Genomic DNA, 21,086 nt, shown 5'->3' with positions numbered 1-21,086 from the left:
ACAGAGCACTTTACATCCACCTATGGGGGATGTTACAAATTTTGGGGGGCTTTTTTCCTATTACTCCTTGTGAAAATAAAAAAAAATTGGGGTAACACCAGCATTTTAGTGAAAAAAAAAATCAAGTTTTTCCTTTTCACCTCCAACTTTAACAAAAATGTGTCAAACACCTGTGGGGTCTTAAGGCTCACAATGCCCCTAGTTACATTCTGTGAGGGGTGTAGTTTCCATGTGTAGTCACGTGGGTGTTTTTTTGAAATTTTTTTACGTTTTATGTCAGAACCCCTGTGCAGCGACCCCTAGGATTCTCAGGTAGGATCCCCTGATGATGTCCAATGGGAGATCTCAGACCTCTTGCTGCATCATTTTCATGTATTGCTGATTCTCGTCATGAAGTTGTGAAATCTATGGAACACACCAGCAGGTATATAAAATATATCAATACAGTCAGTAACCAACTGCAAGCATGTGCTGCCACAAACCATCGGGTCCTACAGTTACACAGAACATTTCTACACTTTAATTATGTCCATGTTTTTATTTACAGTACAGGACACGAGTTAATACACACAGTACTGGACTCCTCCATGTAGTTACGATATAAATGTAAGGTAATTATTATATATACAGTACATGACTCCTCCATGTTGTTAGTATATACAGTACAGGACTCGTGGTGACATCCCAGACACACCAGACTTGTTTGTATGGGTGAGTTGTCCAATACTTGATGACTAACCCCTATATTACTACTGAAGGACTGGTTGTTCATACTCGCCTAGAAAACACACGTACGAATGTCATAATACACTGGCGTGTTTTTTCTTTTGCATTTATCCGGTCCCTTTATTTATCTGAATGAGTGTCCATGTGATGGATATCTGAACATACATATATGTTTTGTTGATTGGTGTGTTCCCGACACGTTGCTTCTCCTTATGTTATGTGTCTTTTAATCTGTATGTAATTCTTACTATGTGTTAATGTAAAAGTTTTTACTAGGGATCGACCGATATCGTTTTTTTTAGGGCCGATACCAATAATCTGTGGAGGTTAGGGCCGATAGCCGATAACTTATACCGATATTCCGGTATAAGTTATCGGCTATTTATTCCCCCTGCGACACCGCTGCAGATCATTGATTTAAAGCGGGTGCTTTAAATCAATGCACTGCAGTGGCTTTTGTGGTGCCATAGGCCGCCACTGCCACCCGCTTCTCCCCCCTACCTGTCCGAGGGTCCTGAGACCTATCACCGCCACCGCTCCCCCCGCTGCTCCGGGCATGCTGGGAGTTGTAGTTTTGCAACAGCTGGAGGGCCTGCTGTAGGTATAGTATATTATACAGACCCCTGTCCATCCCAGAACCCTGACTCACCTTCCCAGTTGCTGCAGGGACCATCCGGGGAGGGTGGTCCGGGCCATCCATCCTTCCTGTAGTGTCCGGCGGCATTCCGGGTGGAGGGTGAACCGGTCCGGGCTGTCCTTCTCTAGGGGTCATCTTCTCCACACCGGGCAGGCTCCGGCCTAGTAACGCTGCATAGACGCCGCTGCGCAGTGACGCACGTGCGCAGCGACGCACCTGACGTCACTGCGTAGCAGCGTCTATGCAGCGTACGAGGCTGGAGCCTGCCCGGAGTGGAGAAGAGGACCCCCGGAGATGGACAGCCCGGACCGGTTCACCCTCCACCCGAAATGCCGCCGGACATTACAGGAAGGATGGAAGGCCCGGACCACCCCCATTACGGGTAAGTTTAATTTTTTTTATTGACTCGGAGGGTGGGGGAGGGGCCCAACCGGTATAGCGGTATGGGCAAAAATCCATACCGTGGGAGAAAAAAAAAAACGGTATCCGGTTCATACCGGTACACCGCCCAGCACTACGGTGGGGGTGCGACGCGGTGGGGGGCAGGGCATTATCGGCTTATCGGCAAGTTAATTGCCGATACCGATAATGCCCAAAATCGTGATTATTGGCCGATAATATCGGCCATACCGATAATCGGTCGATCCCTAGTTTTTTACCTATATTGTTATACATATATGGCATCTGCATTTTTGTGTTTTTTGTCCGTTATGATTTAGCAAGTTGAGATTTGCAAAGGATTCCTCACCTGGGTATCATTATGTATGAATAAGGGGCTTTAGTCTTGTCTTCAGTTTGGTTTATATTCTAGTTTAAAAATAGCCGAGACCTTTGATGTCAAAAATGTTATTCTCCAGCATTGGAGGAGCTCTCTTTACCCCTTAAGGACCAGGCCATTTTACACCTTAGGACCAGAGCGTTTTTTGAACATCTGACCACTGTCACTTTAAGCATTAATAACTCTGGAATGCTTTTACTTATCATTCTGATTCCGAGATTGTTTTTTCGAGACATATTCTACTTTAACATAGTGGTAAATTTTTGTGTTAACTTGCATCCTGTCTTGGTGAAAAATCCCAAAATTTGATGAAAAAATTGAAAATTTTGCATTTTTCTAACTTTGAAGCTCTTTGCTTGTAAGGAAAATGGATATTCCAAATAATTATTTTTTTTATTCACATTTCCAATATGTCTACTATGTTTGCATCATAAAATTGACAAGTTTTTACTTTTGGAAGACACCAGAGGGCTTCAAAGTTCAGCAGCAGTTTTCCAATTTTTCACAAAATTTTCAAACTCACTATTTTTCAGGGACCAGTTCAGGTTTGAAGTGGATTTGAAGGGTCTTCATATTAGAAATACCCCATAAAAGACCCCATTATAAAAACTGCCCCCCCCCCCAAAGTATTCTAAATGACATTCAGTCAGCGTTTTTATCCTTTAGGTGTTTCACAGGAATAGCAGCAAAGTGAAGGAGAAAATTCGCAATCTTCCTTTTTTACACTTGCTTGTTCTTGTAGACCCAATTTTTGAATTTTTACAAGGGGTAAAAGGAGAAAATTTATACTTGTATGTGTAACCCAATTTCTCTCGAGTAAACACATACCTCATATGTCTATGTAAAGTGTTCTGCGGGCGCAGTAGAGGGCTCAGAAGGGAAGGAGCGACAAGGGGATTTTGGAGAGTATGTTTTTCTTAAATGGTTTTGGGGGGCATGTTGCATTTAGGAAGCCCCTATGGTGCCAGAACAGCAAAAAAAAAACACATGGCATACCATTTTGGAAACTAGACCCTTGAGGAACGTAACAAGGAATAAAGTGAGCCTTAATACCCTACAGGGCTTTCACGACTTTTGCATATGTAAAAAAATATATATTTTTTTTCACCAAAATGTGTGTTTCCCCCCAAATTTCACATTTTTGCAAGGGTTAATAGCAGAAAATGCCCCCAAAAAATTTGTAACCCCATCTCTTCTGAGTATGGAGGTACCCCATAAGTTGACCTGAAGTGCACTACGGGCGAACTACAATGCTCAGAAGAGAAGGAGTCATATTTGGCTTTTTGAGAGCAAATTTTGCTCGGGGAGCATGTCGCATTTAGGAAGCTCCTATGGTGCCAGGACAGCAAAATAACCCCCACATGGCATACCATTTTGGAAACTAGACCCCTTGAGGAACGTAACAAGGAATAAAGTGAGCCTTAATACCCCACAGGGGTTTCACGACTTTTGCATATGTAAAAAAATATATATATATATTTTTCACTAAAATGTGTTTCCCCCCAAATTTCACATTTTTGCTAGGGTTAATAGCAGAAAATACCCCCCAAAATTTGTAAACCCATCTCTTCTGAGTATGGAGGTACCCCATAAGTGGATGTCAAATGCACTACGGGAGCGCTAGAATGCTCAGAAGAGAAGGAGTCATATTTGCAAATGTTGCTCAAATGGGGGGGGGGACATGTCGCATTTAGGAAGCCCCTATGAGCTTTTCATAGCAGGGGATGTGGGACCCCCCCCCCTCAAGGAGCGTTAACGGGGGAAGCACTGAGCCCTAAAATAGGGGAACACTATGGGGGACAATGGGCCGTAACTGGGGTATACAGGTGGGGTACAGAGGCCCGTAATATGGGGTACAGTGGGCCAGAAAATTACAAATTATAATAAAAAAGGATATATTCCCAGAATGATGACCCAAAGCATAGCCAAAACAAAAAAAATATGCCCGCCCCAAACCCTATGCTCTGAGTCATCATTCTGGGAATGTGATGTGTGTGGCCGTCCCTAACCTGTTACCTCAAATGTGCACCCGCTCAGGTGGAGAGAGAGCGCTGCGCATTTGAGGCAACATAAAAAAAAGTCCCTGATGATAGTGACTCAGTGACCTATGACCCATTTTTGAAAAAAAAAAACCCAGAGGTCTTATCAGGTTTTTTTTTTTTCAGTTTTGGGCAATTTAGTGGTTTTAGGAGGTTAACAATTTGGAATGTACTCTGGACTTGGTACATTGGTCAAATTATGGAAAATTTAACTGAAAAGGGAAAATTTAGTACTCCATGGAAGTGTGATACTCCCTGAAGCAGCCTATGCAGAGGCCCGGATTATCTGGGCAAGTGTCACATTGATATGTGGTGTCCTTCCGTATCCCCCTCCTGCTACACACACTGCATCTTTTCTGGGTTCGTCCCTTCTTTCCACTGCGGGGGACCTCACCTGGAAAGTGCTGGCCTGGGAAGATCCTGGCGCCTATAACTCCAGACCCTTGGGAAGTCCGGCCTGATCTTTCCCGGTCGCCAAAGATCAGGAACCTTAGGACTTCTTGGTACTGGAGGAATGTCCCTGTGTTGCCAGTGTACTGGGATAGTACAAAAGCGTTGTACATGGCAACCTGTACCAAGTAGACCGCAACTTTTTTGTACCATGCCTGTGTTTTCCGCATGGCGTTATGTGGCTTAAGGACTTGATCTGAGAGATCAACTCCCCCCATATACCGATTGTAGTCCAGTATACAATCGGGCTTGAGGACCGGTCCCACGGTACCTCGCACAGGGACAGGGCTGAGTATAAGGACATCCCTCTTATCCTTATACTTCACCAACAACAGGTTATCATGGGTCAGGGCACGGGACTCACCCTTGGGGATAGGCGTCTGGACCAAATTTAGAGGGAGGCCTCTCTGATTCTTCCAGACGGTCCCACAAGCGGACGTGGATCTGGCGGAAAGGGATTTGAACAGAGGGATGCTGGTATAAAAGTTATCCACGTATACGTGGAAACCCTTATCCAGCTATGGGTGCACAAGGTCCCAAACGAGTTTCCCGCTAACACCCAGAGTGGGGGGACATTCTGGGGGTTCAATACGGGAATGTCGTCCCTCATATACTCTAAACTTGTAAGTGTACCCGGAGGTACTCTCGCAGAGTTTATAGAGCTTCACGCCATACCGTGCCCGCTTCGAGGGAATATACTGGCGGAAGAGGAGTCTCCCCTTAAAACTGATGAGAGACTCATCTACAGAGAGGTCCCTGAGCGGTACGTAGGCCTCCAAAAATTTGGCCCCAAAGTGATAGATGACCGGCCTCACTTTATAAAGCCGGTCATAGGTGGGATCACCTCGGGGCGGACATGCCGCATTATCTGCATAATGCAGGCATTTCCAAATGGCCTCGAACCGCCTCCGTGTCATCGCCATACTGTAAAGTGGGGTCTGATAGATGACGTCCCCGCTCCAGTAATGACAAGCACTTGGTTTTTTGTCCAGGCCCATATGCAGCGAGAGGCCCCAAAATTTCCTCATTTCCGCTGCATCAATGGCGCACCATTCATTAGACCTGGCCAAAAACGAATCGGGGTGGTGGGCAATGAACTGCTGGGCATACAAGTTCGTTTGCTCCACCATGTGATTGACCAAGCTGTCACTGAAAAAAAACTTTAAAAAGTCCAGATCAGTGAAGCCAGCATGGTCAATCCGGATTCCTGAGTCCCCAACAAACTCAGGAATCCGTGGCTGATAACCCTCTGGGGGGCTCCAGACAGGGTCAGCGGAAGGGGGCTCCGATGCACTTGTCTGGGGTGCCGGACTCCTGTTACGAGTGGCATTGCCACTCGTACTAGTGTCGGCCACTGGGTCACTCTCATGGGGGGTGCGCGGCCTCGCCTGGCGGCGTCTCAGCCGCCGTACAGGGGACTCATCATCACTGCTAGATGATGAGGACGACGAGGAAGAACACAAAAAAGTAGGATCTTCCTCGTCCTCACTGGCAGATTCGGAGTCGGAGGCTAAAAAATGCGTGAGCCTCCGCTGCCGAAAAAGCCTGGCTGGCCATCGCCTTTTTTCTACGGGGGGGGGGGGGGGGGGTTGGGGTGTGTGTGCGGGGAAGTATGTAGTGTGTAAGCTGCGGATGATCGCCGATCCCTCGGCATTTGCCTCGGACGCCTGCTGAACGATTTCAGCAGGCGTCCGGTTTCGCAACCCGCCCGGGGCGCGGCAGGATGCGAAATTCCCACGGACGTATGAGTACATGCCTGGTCCTTAAGACCCAGGGCGCAGGGACGTACTCATACATGCTTGGTCCTTAACCCCTTAAGGACACATGACGTTCTCATACGTCTCCATTTCCGAGTCCTTAAGGACACATGACGTATGAGAACGTCATGTGTTTTACCGGCCCCCCGCAACCATCTGGAGCGGAGCCGGTCCCCGATGCCTGCTGAAATCGTTCAGCAGGCATCGGGGCATATCGCCCAGGGGGGTCATTATGACAATTCAGTCCAGCGATCTGCGGCGGATTCCGGGTCAATCGGGTCTCCAGTGACCCGGTGACCCGGAATTACAGGCTGTTCGGGGCCGTCTCAGATGGCCCCGAACAGCCAGAGCCAGCAGGGGTGAGGTGGCACTGGTGCCACCTCACGATCGCCCTGATTCGTCGGCCGACCAATCAGGGCGCCTGCTGCGGGTGTCACTCCCGCAACCCGCTCCGCCCCTCTTCCGGAGGACATGAGCGGGTGCGGGACGTGCACCCCCGGGTGCTGGGGACCCCGATCCCCGGCGCCCCTGTTGGGATCGGGGCCCCAGGAGCAGCGGCAGCGGCCGCGGCGGAGACGACGAGGGGCTGACCTGTGCGGCGAGGATCGTTGGAGGTGAGTGACAGCCTCCTGCTGTTGCTTAGCAACAGCTCCCAGCATGCAAAAATGGCATGCTGGGAGCTGTAGTTATGCAACAGCAGGAGGCAGACCACCACAACTCCCAGCATGCCCTTATGGGCATGCTGGGACTTGTAGTTTTGCAACAGCTGGAGGCACATTCTTTCTATCGAAAAGTGTACCTTCAGCTGTTGTGTAACTACAACTCCCAGCTTGCACAATCAGCTAAAGTGCATGCTGGGAGTTGTAGTGGTGCATCTGGTGGTTGCATAACTACAACTCCCAGCATGCCCGTTGGCTGTCGGTGACTGCTGAGAGTTGTAGTTTTGCAACAGCTGAAGGCACACTGAGTTAAGTAGCAAACCAGTGTGTCTCCAGCTGTTGCATAACTACAATCCCCAGCATCCCCAGCCAAAGTAGTATGCCTCCAGCTGTTGCATAACTACAACACCCAGCATGCCCTTCCGCTGTCCGTACATGCTGGGGGTTGTAGCTTTTGTAACAGCTGAAGGCACACTGGTTGCAAAACACTGAGTTTGTTACCAAACTCGGTGTTTCACAACCAGTGTGCCTCCAGCTGTTGCAAAACTACAACTCCCAGCATGCACTGATAGACCGTACATGCTGGGAGTTGTAGTTTTGCAACAGCTGGATGTTCCCCCCCCCCCCCAATGTGAACGTACAGGGTACACTCACATGGGCAGAGGATTACAGTAAGTATCCGGCTGCAAGTTTGAGGTGCGGCAAAATTTCTGCCGCAGCTCAAACTGCCAGCGAGAAACTACTGTGAATCCCCCCCGCCCGTGTGACTGTACCCTAAAAACACTACACTAACACACAATAAAATAAAAAGTAAAAAACACTACATATACACATACCCCTACACAGCCCCCCTCCCCTCCCCAATAAAAATGAAAAACGTCTGGTACGCCACTGTTTCCAAAACGGAGCCTCCAGCGGTTGCAAAACTACAACTCCCAGCATGCACTGATAGACCGTACATGCTGGGAGTTGTAGTTTTGCAACAGCTGGATTTCCCCCCCCCCCCCCCCCCCCCCCCAATGTGAACGTACAGGGTACACTCACATGGGCGGAGGATTACAGTAAGTATCCGTCTGCAAGTTTGAGCTGCGTCAAATTTTCTGCCGTAGCTCAAACTGCCAGCGAGAAACTACTGTGAACCCCCGCCCGTGCGACTGTACCCTAAAAACACTACACTACACTAACACAAAATAAAATAAAAAGTAAAAAACACTACATATACACATACCCCTATACAACCCCCCTCCCCAATAAAAATGAAAAACGTCTGGTACGCCACTGTTTCCAAAACGGAGCCTCCAGCTGTTGCAAAACAACTACTCCCAGTATTGCCAGATAGCCGTTGACTGTCCAGGCATGCTGGGAGTTTTACAACAGCTGGAGGCACCCTGTTTGGGAATCACTGGCGTAGAATACCCCTATGTCCACCCCTATGCAAGTCCCTAATTTAGGCCTCAAATGCGCATGGCGCTCTCACTTTGGAGCCCTGTCGTATTTCAAGGCAACAGTTTAGGGCCACATATGGGGTATCGCCGTTCTCGGGAGAAATTGGGCTTCAAATTTTGAGGGGTATTTTCTGCTATTACCCTTTTAAAAAATGTAAAATTTTTGGGAAAACAAGCATTTTAGGTAAAAAAAAATATATATTTTTTTACATATGCAAAAGTCGTGAAACACCTGTAGGGTATTAAGGTTCAAATTACCCCTTGTTACGTTCCCCGAGGGGTCTAGTTTCCAAAATGGTATGCCATGTAGGGTTTTTTTTGCTGTCCTGGCACCATAGGGGCTTCCTAAATGCGGCATGCCCCCAGAGCAAAATTCGCTTTCAAAAAGCCAAATGTGACTCCTTCTCTTCTGAGACCTGTAGTGCGCCAGCAGAGCACTTTTCACACCCATATGGGGTGTTTTCCGAATCGGGAGAAATTGGGCTTCAAATTTTGGGGGGTATTTTCTGCTATTACCCTTTTTAAAATTGTAAAAATTTTGGGAAACCAAGCATTTTAGGTAAAAAAAATATATATTTTTTTACATATGCAAAAGTCGTGAAACACCTGTAGGGTATTAAGGTTCACATTACCCCTTGTTACGTTCCCCGAGGGGTCTTGTTTCTAAAATGGTATGCCATGTGTTTTTTTTTTTTTTGCTGTTCTGGCACCATAGGGGCTTCCTAAATGCGGCATGCCCCCAGAGCAAAATTTACTTTCAAAAAGCCAAATGTGACTCCTTCTCTTCTGAGACCTGTAGTGCACCAGCAGAGCACTTTTCACCCCCATGCGAGGTGTTTTCTGTATCGGGAGAAATTGGGCTTCAAATTTTGGGGGGTATTTTATGCTATTACCCTTTTTAAAAATGTAAAATTTTTGGGAAACCAAGCATTTTAGGTAAAAAAAATATATATTTTTTTTTACATATGCAAAAGTCGTGAATCACCTGTAGGGTATTAAGGTTCACTTTACCCCTTGTTACGTTCCCTGAGGGGTCTAGTTTCCAAAATGGTATGCCATGTGTTTTTTTTTGCTGTCCTGGCACCATAGGGGCTTCCTAAATGCGGCATGCCCCCCAAAAACCATTTGTCGCTCCTTCCCTTCTGAGCCCTCTACTGCGCCCGCCGAACAATTAACATAGACATATGAGGTATGTGCTTACTCGAGAGAAATTGGGTTTCAAATACAAGTAAAAATTTTCTCCTTTTTATCCCTTGCAAAAATTCAAAAATTGGGTCTACAAGAACATGCGAGTGTAAAAAATGAAGATTTTGAATTTTCTCCTTCACTTTGCTGCTATTCCTGTGAAACACCTAAAGGGTTAATACACTTACTGAATGTCATTTTGAATACTTTGGGGGTGTAGTTTTTATAATGGGGTCTTTTATGGGGTATTTCTAATATGAAGACCCTTCAAATCCACTTCAAAACTGAACTGGTCCCTGAAAAATAGTGAGTTTGAAAATTTTGTGAAAAATTTCAAAATTGCTACTGAACTTTGAAGCCCTATGGTGTCTTCCAAAAGTAAAAACTCATAAATTTTATGATGCAAACATAAAGTAGACATATTGTATATGTGAACCCAAAAAATATATATTTTGAATATCCATTTTCCTTACAAGCAGAGAGCTTCAAAGTTAGAAAAATGCAAAATTTTCATTTTTTTCATCAAATTTTGGGATTTTTCACCAAGAAAGGATGCAAGTTACCATAAAATGTTACCACTAAGTTAAAGTAGAATATGTCACGAAAAAACAATCTCGGAATCAGAATGATAACTAAAAGCATTCCAGAGTTATTAATGTTTAAAGTGACAGTGGTCAGAATTGCAAAAAACGCTCCGGTCCTTAAGGTATAAAATGGCCTGGTCCTTAAGGGGTTAGAGGGGTACTCCCGTGGAAAACTTTTTTTTTTTTTTTAAATCAACTGGTGCCAGAAAGTTAAACAGATTTGTAAATCACTTCTATTAAAAAATCTTAATCCTTCCAGTACTTTTTAGGGGCTGTATACTAAAGAAAAATCCAAAAAAGAAATGCATTTCCTCTGATGTCATGACCACAGTGCTCTCTGCTGGCATCTCTGTCCATTTTAGGAACTGTCCAGAGCAGCATATGTTTGCTATGGGGATTTTCTCCTGTTTCACTGCTTGCTAATGACAATAAGGGCAGAACAATGTGCACAGAAGCTGAGAGGCGGCACACACGGTCGGTCCCCTGTATGGTGTATCCTCGTCTATTCTTCCCCTAGAAGCAATGCTCATTGGGGACAATACCTCCATAAGGGTTCGTTCACACGTATGCAGATTTCATGCACAGGATTTTTCGCTGCAGATTTCAATGTAAATTGAATGACTGACCTCAGCTTCTAATCGGCAGTTACAAATCCTGCGCATCAAATCTATGCAGGATCCTGTATGTGTGAGCGTACCCTAAGGGTGCGTTCAGACGAGCGGATTTTTTTCACGTATTTTACGCTGCAGATCCGCCGCTGAAGGACCTCTGTATGGTGCCTTTACATGTGCCTGCTTGGAGCGGCAATACGCCGCTACGTGCAGACACACTGAAGCGATGTGCGAGTCGCCGCGCACGCGCGGCGACTCCCACATTGCTTCAGTGTGCCTGCACGTAGCGGCGTATTGCTGCTCTGAGCAGGCACATGTAAAGGCACCATATAGAGGTCCTTCAGCGGCGGATCTGCAGCGTAAAATACGTGAAAAAAATCCGCTCGTCTGAACGCACCCTCATAGAGAATCTGAGTACAGTATGTGCCAAGCTACATGTGCCATATTATGGATCTGCAGTATGTATGGGAACTTAAAGTGGGTCATCTGGCAAAGTGTTTTTTTTTTTGTTTCCCTTTGAAAAATTTTGCACCTCCTGCTGCTGTGGCCATTGATTGGTTGAGCCGCAATGTCTCACATTGACCCCAGCATCAAGTCTCTGTTGAACTCCACTTCCTGTTGCTGGAGTCGGCTGACATATTGGCTGAGAGGCAATGTGACATAGTGGCAGGATGTACCAGACAACCCCTTTAAAGGATAGCTCTTACCATCGTGTTTTTGTTTTTTTTCTGTCCCTGCCTATTGCCCTTCTATCCCTAACACCCTTCCTGCTTTTATTAAATTTTTTTTACTATTTTAAAAATGGCATTTAGTCTGCCTGGTAGTGTGCTCACTACCAGGCAGACTTCCCCAGCAGGCACCACGTCACTGATGCCTGCTGGGGGCCAACTTCCGCCCTTAGTTCTCCTAACAGGGTGCCTACAGCTGTTTCACCACTACAACTCCCAGCATGCCCTGACATCTACTGGCTGTCAGGGCATGCTGGGAGTTGTAGTGGGGAAACAACTGGAGGCACACCGTGATGGCCGCACATCCCGCAACTTTTTGTAGCGTTTTTTTTATTTTTTGGTGAGTAAATGTCACAAAATAAGCATTTTCTAAAACACACTTTTTGGAGAGAAAAAAAGTCACAAAAACTGCATTGGAAGGCAAAAACATGCAGCTTTTGTAGTGTTTGTTTTTCCAAGCCCCCCTCCCCCCAAAAAAAACAAAAACCTCTAAAGGCTTCCCTTACATACTTTTTGCATAATGTGTAACCAGCACATCTTAATCTGTCTGATTATCAAGGTGTGAAATGGCGGGGGGGGGGGGGGGGGGGGGGGGGGGGTGTCTAAAGTTATATGGCCCAGAGTGTTGCCTTAGTGCATTTTTTTTCTTACACCAAAAACTGTGCGTTTCCGTCTTCATCTGGGCATGCTGGGAGTTGTAGTTTTGCACCAGCCAGAGAAACACTGTTTAGAAAACACTGTCTTAGTGTTTCCCCCAAATAGGCCATGTAATACCATATAGTACCCAGAAGGTGGCACCAGAGCTCTATAAGTCACCAGCCTGCCATCGAGGTCATACTGTAGAACAGTGTTCTCTATTGTTTTTAGGACATGCTGGGAGTTTTAGTTTTGCAACAGCTGGAGAGTCACAGACTGGGGATCACTGCTTTAGAATATTGCATGATTTAGAAAAAAAAAAAAAAACTATAGATAAGTTAACTAAAGCATTTGTATTATATGGTGCTTGCTTAATGTCCTAGAATAGTCTGTGAGCAGCACAGGTAAGTGTTCCGTGTACCTGGGAGCCTCTCCAGCCACTGTGATCAGTCACATAGTCTCACCACAGCTGGAAAGAGGCGCTCACCTGCCAGCAGAGGCCTCTAGTACAGGGTTTCCCAACCTGGATGCCTCCAGCTGTTGCAAAACTAAACTCCCAGCATGCCCGGACAGCCAAAGGCTGTCCGGGCATGCTGGGATTTGTAGTTTTGCTACAGCTGGAGGCACCCAGGTTGGGAAACAGTGCTCTAGTAGATGAGAGCAATGTGGAAAACTGGGGCTGGTTCTCCCTGCATAAATTTTTTTTATAATAATATGTAGATTTAATGTCTGATAGTACTCCTCTGTGCTCTCTCCTGCCTGATAGTACTCCTCTGTGCTCTCTCCTGTCTGATAGTACTCCTCTGTGCTCTCTCCTGTCTGATAGGACTCCTCTGTGCTCTCTCCTGTCTGATAGGACTCCTCTGTGCACTCTCCTGTCTGATAGGACTCCTCTGTGCTCTCTCTCCTGACTGATAGCACTCCTCTGTGCTCTCTCCTGTCAAAGAGGAGTACTATCATACAGGAGAGCACAGAGGAGTGCTATCAGACAGGAGAGAGCACAGAGGAGTCCTATCAGACAGGAGAGAGCACAGAGGAGTCCTATCAGACAGGAGAGAGCACAGAGGAGTCCTATCAGTCAGGAGAGAGTACAGAGGAGTCCTATCAGTCAGGAGAGAGCACAGAGGAGTCCTATCAGACACGAGAGAGAACACAGAGGAGTCCTATCAGACAGGAGAGAGCACAGAGGAGTACTATCAGTCAGGAGAGAGCACAGAGGAGTACTATCAGTCAGGAGAGAGCACAGAGGAGTGCTATCAGACAGGAGGAGAGAACAGAGAGGAGTGCTATCAGACAGAAGAGAGAACAGAGAGGAGTGCTATCAGACAGAAGAGAGTACAGAGGAGTGCTATCAGACAGGAGGCGAGAGCACAGAGGAGTACTATCAGACAGGAGAGAGCACAGAGGAGTACTATCAGACAGGAGAGAGCACAGAGGAGTCCTATCAGACAGGAGAGAGCACAGAGGAGTACTATCAGAAAGAATAGAGCACAGAGAGGAGTGCTTTCAGACAGAATAAAGCACAGAGAGGAGTGCTTTCAGACAGAAGAGAGCACAGAGGAGTCCTATCAGACAGGAGGAGAGAACAGAGGAGTCCTATCAGACAGGAGAGAGCACAGAGGAGTCCTATCAGACAGGAGAGAGCACAGAGGAGTCCTATCAGACAGGAGAGAGCACAGAGGAGTCCTATCAGACAGGAGAGAGAACAGAGGAGTGCTATCAGACAGGAGAGAGCACAGAGGAGTCCTATCAGACAGGAGAGAGCACAGAGGAGTGCTATCAGACAGGAGAGAGCACAGAGGAGTGCTATCAGACAGGAGAGAGCACAGAGGAGTGCTATCAGACAGGAGAGAGCACAGAGGAGTCCTATCAGACAGGAGAGAGCACAGAGGAGTCCTATCAGATAGGAGAGAGCACAGAGGAGTGGTATCAGACAGGAGAGAGCACAGAGGAGTCCTATCAGACAGGAGAGAGCACAGAGGAGTGGTATCAGACAGGGGAGAGCACAGAGGAGTGGTATCAGACAGGAGAGAGCACAGAGGAGTCCTATCAGACAGGAGAGAGCACAGAGGAGTGGTATCAGACAGGAGAGAGCACAGAGGAGTGGTATCAGACAGGAGAGAGCACAGAGGAGTACTATCAGACAGGAGAGAGCACAAAGGAGCGCTATCAGACAGGAGGAGAGAGCACAGAGGAGTCCTATCAGACAGGAGAGAGCACAGAGGAGTGCTAGCCCATCCTCACTTACTGGACTTTGTCCATGCTTGTGCTTCAGCTTGGACAAAGCCATGATTTTATAAGCCATGATTTCTATAAAGAGGAAATAATATTTTCTTATGAAGTATACTACAAAGGTAAAGTTTTTGCCAAGAAGTACAACATATAAAAAGTTTTTGTATCTGACAGTGCCCATTTAAATAACAGCAATGCTGGATCCATTTATCTGACAGTGCCCATTTAATGTAAATCTAATGTAAATGTGAACAGGGCTGTACATCCCGGTTAAATTCTGTATGGGTTGCAGTATATTTGCATAGGGGCCATTCATATGTAAAGCCATAATGCTATGCTGGATCGGTCGTATGACTGACAGAATAAGAGTCATTAGGGTTTGTCGGGCATTGTTGTATCCGTTTCATTGTGCTTTCTGTTGTGATGGCTATTTCAATTCTCAGTTTTTTTATTCAGATCTAATGGAGCTCCTATAATATTGTTATTTCTGTAGTTCATACAGGAAATGTTGGTTTATTTCAGACTGTATACCATGTAGATTAGAAGAAATTAAGTCGCACTCACCCGAACAAATCTTCAGCGTGATGAAAACTTTTATTCCAACATAGCTATTGCAGATAACAGGAATAGAATTGCGTAGCGGGGAGCGAGCGCCGGCAAGGCTCTCAGACGTGGGGCATACCACTGATTGGCTACTAGTTTCGCGTCACTACGGACGCTTCTTCTGGCCAAGGTACGCGCCTCTCTCAGGTGGTGAGTGTCTTTTATATCTGTTGGTAGCCATGTAAACTAGACAAAACGCAACTCAAAAATATAGTGTGAACTATCACCAAAAAATATATGTATAAAGAGACTTATAAAATACATAGATGTGAGCATTTATGCTCACATCTATGTATTTTATATGTGTCTTTTTATGTATATTTTTTTTTAGGGGGCTCATGATGGGAGCTAGTTTACATGGCTACCATCAGATATAAAAGACACTCACCACCTGAGAGAGGCGCGTATCTTGGCCGGAAGAAGCGTCCGTAGTGACACAAAACTAGTAGCCAATCAGTGGTATGCCTGGCTACAGCTGGCGCCGGGAGCTCATGACGTCATAGCCCCGCCCCCTCAATGCAAGTCTATGGGAGGGGGGCGTGAAGCTATCACGCCCCTTCCCATAGACATGCATTGAGGGGGCGGAGTGTGACATCATGAGGAGGCAGAGCTATGACGTCACAAGCTCCCGGCGCTGGCTCCAGCATTTGGAACATTTTGTTCCAAATGCTGAGCAGCGGAGTATCCCTTTAAATGGTCACTCTTGTTAAAACTAATTTTTGCTATTGCACTCCTTATGGTAAATAAAAAATATTTCTAATATACTTTGTTTAAAATAAAAGAAGTTTTCTATGTTTTATTTTAGAAAAGCTCAAGAGCACATTTTCCCCCATCTTATACACAGACTTTGGACCGAAGTCCAAACACAGGAAGTGCAGCCTGGAGTGCTGGGGGGGGGGGGGGGGGGTCCAACCAACAGCATATGGCAGTTAAGTGTGAGAGGAGCTATGATTGGATGTGGTTGGACCCCCCTCAGCACTCCAGGCTGCACTTCCTGTGTTTGGGCTTCGGTCCAAAGTCTGTGTATAAGATGGGGGAAAATGTTCTCTTGAGCTTTTCTAAGCACAAATAAAAAAAACATAGAAAACTTTATTTATTTTAAACAAAGTATATTAGAAATATTTTTTATTTACCATACGGAGTGCAATAGCAAAAATAGTTTTAATGAGAGTGACCATTCAAAGGGAACCTCCTATCAATGTCATGCTGCCCGAACAGGGAATGTGAAACACTGACAGGCTTCCCTATCACAATGGTTTATGATTTACTCTGAAATGCAACGTGGTTTCATAGGAATCATCATAACACTGGCCAGAGATGTAGCCGAGTCATCAGGGTGGTCCGTGCCCGCTTTATGTGATAGATGTATCCCTATATGCAAAGTAGGGAGAGCTCTATGAATATAGCTTGTGGAGCAGGAGAAGCCGCTGGTGTTTGCCCCGATGACTCGTAGCTTCATTTACGGCCAATTTATCTGTGTGATTACTAGAAGTCTATGGGAGTGAAAAAACACCAAGAAAAACGATATGTGGGTTTTATCCTTGGCGTTTTTGCAGGTGGTTTTTATTCTCTTTTGGACTTTAGCGATCCAAAAAAGTGATGGAGATACCTTTTGTAATAAAATTTCGTAGGGTACCATTAAAAAAAATATATATATATATATATAAGATACAGTAGTGAAGGAAAAAATTGTATCTAACAAAATGTATCTTTTTTATAACAACATTTTTATTAATTTTTAAAACAGGGATCAATTTATGTGGGCAGGCAGGGACCTAAAAATGTAGCCGACAATAATAAAAATGTACTCTGTTTTTTTTCACTTTTTTTCTTTATTTTTTACATTTTTTTTAGGTAGTAATACTACTCCCAGCATGGAACACACTGTCCCATGATGGGAGTAGTAGTACCTGTACTAATAGACAGATCACCCGTTGTGATCCTCCTGTATAATGTATAGATGCGGCCGGCCTATGTTCCCTGCACTGCCATATATATATATACACATATTCATATTTCCCGCAGAGAGCTGTGATTGGCCAGATGGTTCCAGCCAATCACAGCTCTCTGTGGGAAATATGAATATGTGTATATATACGGCAAAGCAGGGGACCATAGAAGAGTGGCCGGCCGCATCTATACATTATACAGGAGGATCACAGTGGGTGTCAGGAGTGACATCCGCTGTGATCTTTCCTTAACTGCAGGTAATACTGCTCCCAACATGGAGCACACTTTGCTCAATGCTTGGAGCTGTAGTACCTGCATTAATAGACAGATCGCAACAGGTGTCAGAAGTTACACTCGCTGTGATCTGTCTATTAATGCAGGTACTACAGCTCCCAGCATGGAGCAGTGTGCTCCATGTTGGGAGTAGTAGTACCTGCAGGTAAGAACAGATCACAGCGGGTATCACTACTGACATCCGCTGTGATTGTCCTATCTAATGCAGAGATGGAGCGGCTCTATACAGCACTCATATCTCTGCACTATACTCCGGCCGGCCACTCACTCATTGATATTTCTCTCAGAGCTGTGATTGGCTGCAACCATCCGGCCAATCCCCACTCTGGGCGGAAAATATGAATGAGTGATGTTCTATTCACATCACTGGCCGCAGTATAGTGCAGAGATGGGAGCGCTGTGTAGAGCTGCTCCGCATCTCTGCTATATTATGGACGATCGCATCGGGTGTCACGACTGACACCCGGGGCAAGATGTCTATTAGTACAGGTACTACTACTCCCATCATGGAACAGTGTTTTATGCTGGGAGTAGTAGTACTACCTAAAATATGTAAAAAATAGAGAAAAAAAGTGAAACACACACTTTAATAACAATTAATTACAATTTTGTTATAAAATATAAATTTCGTTAAAATTTTTTCCATCATTACTGGAAGTCTGTCGGTGTTTCACGTTACCTGAAAGCGTTGCAAACAGTCAATTTTGACTGGTCAGATCCTGCTAAATAAAAATGACAGTAGATGGAAACCAGAAGACAACATTAAAGGGGTACTCCGCTGCTGAGCGTTTGGAAAAAAAAAACGGTTTCAAACACTGGAGACGGGAGCTTGTGATGCCATAGCCCCACCCCCTCATGACTTCACGCCCCGTCCCCTCAATGCAAGTCTATGGGATGGGGTGTGACGGCCGTCACGCCCCCTCCCATAGACTTGCATTGAGGGGGAGAGTTGTGACGACATGATGGGGCGGGGCTATGACATCACAAGCTTACAGGGCCGGCTCCATCGTTCAGAACAGTATGTTCCAAACGCTGAGCAGCGGAGTACCCCTTTAACCTCTTAAGGACGCAGGGCGTACCTTTACGCCCAGCGTCCAGTCCCGGTATATACCGCTTCATACTGGGTCGGTCTCGGCAGCTAATGATAGCCGGGACCCTGTTTTAATAGCGTGCGGCACCAATCGTTGTGCCGCGCGCTATTAACCCTTTAGACGCGGCGATCAAGGTTTATCGCCGCATCTAAAATGAAAGTAAAAGCTTCCCGGCAGCTCAGTTGGGCTGATCGGGACCATCGCGATAAAATCGCGATGTCCCGATCAGCTAGCACACGAGCGGAGGTCCCCTCACCTGTCTCCGCCACGTCCGATCGGCGATTGATTGCTCCAAGCCTGAGATTCAGGCTTGAGCAATCGACCGCCTATAACACTGATCAATGCAAAGCTATGGCTTTGCAGGAATCAGTGTAAAAGATCAGTGAGTGCAGTGTTCTAACCCCCTATGGGAGCTATAACACTGCACAAAAAAAAAGTTTAAAAAAAAAAGTTTAAAAAAAAAAGTTTAAAAAAAAAAGTTAATAAAGGTCATTTAACCCCTTTCCTAATAAAAGTTTGACTCACCCCTTTTCCTATAAAAAAAAACCGGTGTAAATAAAAGTAAACATATGTGGTATAGCCGCGTGCAGAAATGTCCAAATTATAAAAATATTTTGTTAATAAAACCGCACGGTCAATGGCGTAAGCACAAAAAAAAATCCCAAAGTCCAAAATAGCGTAATTTTGGTCACTTTTTATATAATGAAAAAAGGAATAAAAAGCGATCAAAAAGTCCGATCAATACAAAAATTGTACCGCTAAAAACTTCAGATCACGGTGCAAAAAATGAGCCCTCATACCGGCCCGTACATGCAAAATTAAAAAAGTTATAGGGGTTAGAAGATGAATTTATTTTCCGTTTTGCCATGGATTTATTGGTAAAATGACTGATGTCACTGCAAAGTAGAATTGGTGGCGCAAAATATAAGCCATAATATGGAATTTTATGTGCAAAATTGAAAGGGTTATGATTTTTAGAAGGTGATAAGGAAAAAAATAAAAAACGCTGAGTCTGGGTTAAAGGGGAATTCCAGGCAAGAACTTTTTTTTATATATCTCAACTGGCTCCGGAAAGTTAAACAGATTTGTAAATTACTTCTATTAAAAAATCTTAATCCTTCCAATAGTTATTAGCTTCTGAAGTTTTCTGTCTAACTGCTCAATGATGATGTCACGTCCCGGGAGCTGTGCATGATGGGAAAATATCCCCATAGGAGCTGCACAGCTCCCGGGACGTGAGTCATCAGAAAGCAGTTAGACAGAAAGCAGCAACTCGACTTAAGAAGCTAATAACTATTGCAAGGATTAAGATTTTTTTAATCAAAGTAATTTACAAATCTGTTTAATCTGTTTGGCCTGGAATACCCCTTTAAAGTCAATGGGATCAGTCTGTGTGTGTGTTGGTATAAAGAGCCTCTGACGCAGATGTAAACAAGGCTTTATCTGTATTAATATGTAGATATTTTGGGGGAGATTCATCAAAACCAGTGTAGAGGAAGAGTGGTGCAGTTGCCCATAGCAACCAATCAGATTGCTTCTTTCATTTTTAACAACGCCTTTGAAAAATGAAAGAAGCAATCTGATTGGTTGCTATGGGCAACTGGGCAACCTTTACTCTGCACAGGTATTGATAAATCTCCCATTTTGTTTGTCACCACTTCCAATATATCTTTCAGCCATTGAATAGGAACCTCCATAGGCAGAAAACCTGCTCGGACCTAATCTTGTTCAGAACCAGATTTGTTCCAGTATAGTAATTATAATGGCTCCTTAGACATGCTGAACGCCGTACAATATGGACACAATCATACAGGAATGGCTGCTCAAACAATAGCTGGATCATGTGGACAGCCCTTCACTTCTATTATTGTCTTGTTTACACAAGATGATGTGCAGCCGACTATCATTGATTCATTAAAGGGGTACTCCAGCCCCAAGACATGCAAAGGATAGGGGATAAGATGTCTGATCTCGGGGGACCTGCCGCTGGGGACCCCGCAATCTAGCATGATGCACCCACCTGTGAGCACTGCAGGAAGCTCTGGAGGCTCTCAGTCTTATGCCTCCCGACCACCGGGACGGAGTATCGTGATGTCACAACCCGGCCCCGTGTGACGTCACGCCCCGCCCCCTCAATGCAAGTCTATGGGAGGGGGCGACCCCCGTGATCAGACGTCTTGGGGCCGGAGTACCCCTTTAACCTGCCAAAACAATGTGATCAGGCAATCTCTAGGCCCAATGCACAGGGCAATATTGACATGTTCAGCTGATCACCCCTTGTAATACGGCCCCAAGTGTAGATCCACACCATGGGGGGGGGGGGGGGGATTTATCAAAACCTGTTCAGAGGGAAAGTTGCTGAGTTGCCCATAGCAACCAATCAGATCGCTTCTTTCATTTTTGAAAAGGCCTCTGAAAAGAAGTGTAAGTCTCACATGCAGTAATGACACTGCAGCAGAATTAGGCTCGATTTCTATGTAGCAGGAGTGAGGTGTCTGGCAAAACTGTACAGATATTAATGCGAATTGCTGCAGTTTTGTGATACTCTTTTTTTACTACAGCCAAAAATGTTTAAACCCTTAAGGGTTTTTCCACTTTCATTTTTTCCTCCTTACCTTTAAAAATCATAATTCTTTACATTTTGCACCTAAAATTCCATATGATGGCTTATTTTTTGTGCC

The sequence above is a fragment of the Hyla sarda genome, chromosome 10, assembly GCF_029499605.1.
Source record: "Hyla sarda isolate aHylSar1 chromosome 10, aHylSar1.hap1, whole genome shotgun sequence".
Classification (NCBI taxonomy): domain Eukaryota; kingdom Metazoa; phylum Chordata; class Amphibia; order Anura; family Hylidae; genus Hyla; species Hyla sarda.
Note: the sequence above shows the minus strand (reverse complement) of the source record.